Source organism: Etheostoma cragini, chromosome 14, assembly GCF_013103735.1.
Source record: "Etheostoma cragini isolate CJK2018 chromosome 14, CSU_Ecrag_1.0, whole genome shotgun sequence".
Classification (NCBI taxonomy): Eukaryota; Metazoa; Chordata; class Actinopteri; order Perciformes; family Percidae; genus Etheostoma; species Etheostoma cragini.
In genome coordinates this window covers 609,239-610,149 of record NC_048420.1, presented here as the reverse complement: position 1 = coordinate 610,149, position 911 = coordinate 609,239, and the positions used below count along the sequence as shown (strand labels likewise).

At 42.7% G+C, this 911-nt stretch overlaps 1 protein-coding gene across 1 annotated transcript in view; it reads left to right on the top strand.

Moving 5' to 3' along the window:
* tac1 (tachykinin precursor 1) overlaps positions 1 to 911 on the top strand; it is an 8,015-nt gene that overhangs the window by 3,821 nt on the left and 3,283 nt on the right. The gene's annotated exons all lie outside the window — the stretch shown is intronic.

Genomic DNA, 911 nt, shown 5'->3' with positions numbered 1-911 from the left:
GAATGTTTCCTGTAGATGTAAAAGAGCTTTGAGCAGTCGTTAAGACTGGAAAAGCGCTATATAAATACAGCACATTTAAATCAATTCATTTTCTAAGATATTTTAATATTTGTTTTTGTAATGGCATGTATACTGTCACATGGGAAAAGAATCTACATCTACAAACATGTTTGTTCTTTAAGTGAGAATCGTTTTTAAATGAATGTTGACGTTTTGTGAAGCTTGCAGCCATAATATTAATGTCGGTGGTTATGAACGAGTGTGCAAACAGGACGCTGCGGGGTTTAAGAAGTCGACGGCGAGCACAGATTCTGTTTTTTTCTTTTCTTTCTGAATGCTGGAGCATTCGTCAGTAAGGAAGGAGGTTCAGAGCGCTGAGTGGGAGCAAGAGGAGAAAGGACTGAGGAGGAGGGGATTGTCTCTTTCTCTCTGGCGGGTTCATGTAGTTTTCACCCACTCAGTGAATCAACACGGTGCAGCAGAAGTAAATACACATGTCGTTTATTCCTGTTATGCAGGCATGCCTACAAGTCACTCATCATTAGGGAGAGGGAGAGGGCTGCGATCAATGCCCCAAGGACATCTGGGACTTTAATTAGATTGTTTTTGCTCGTGATGGATAGAGGAGATTTTACCCCATCTAGGCCTCTAACAGCTACTGCACACTTCTCTAATTGACAATTACTTTACATAATCCCGCTTTCTTTATAATTGTAGTGTATTAATTTTAACAGGGACAGTGCACAAAAATAAGGTTTAGTCCAATACAGATACATAAAGTCATAAAAATCTACAGACATTATTGTCCCCCCCCCACGGGAGAATGATGTCCTCTAAAATGCAGCTTTGCTGTGGAAGACTCCGGTGGGGCTGATCTAGTCTCCCGGGGGGGGGGGGGGGGGGGGGGGGGG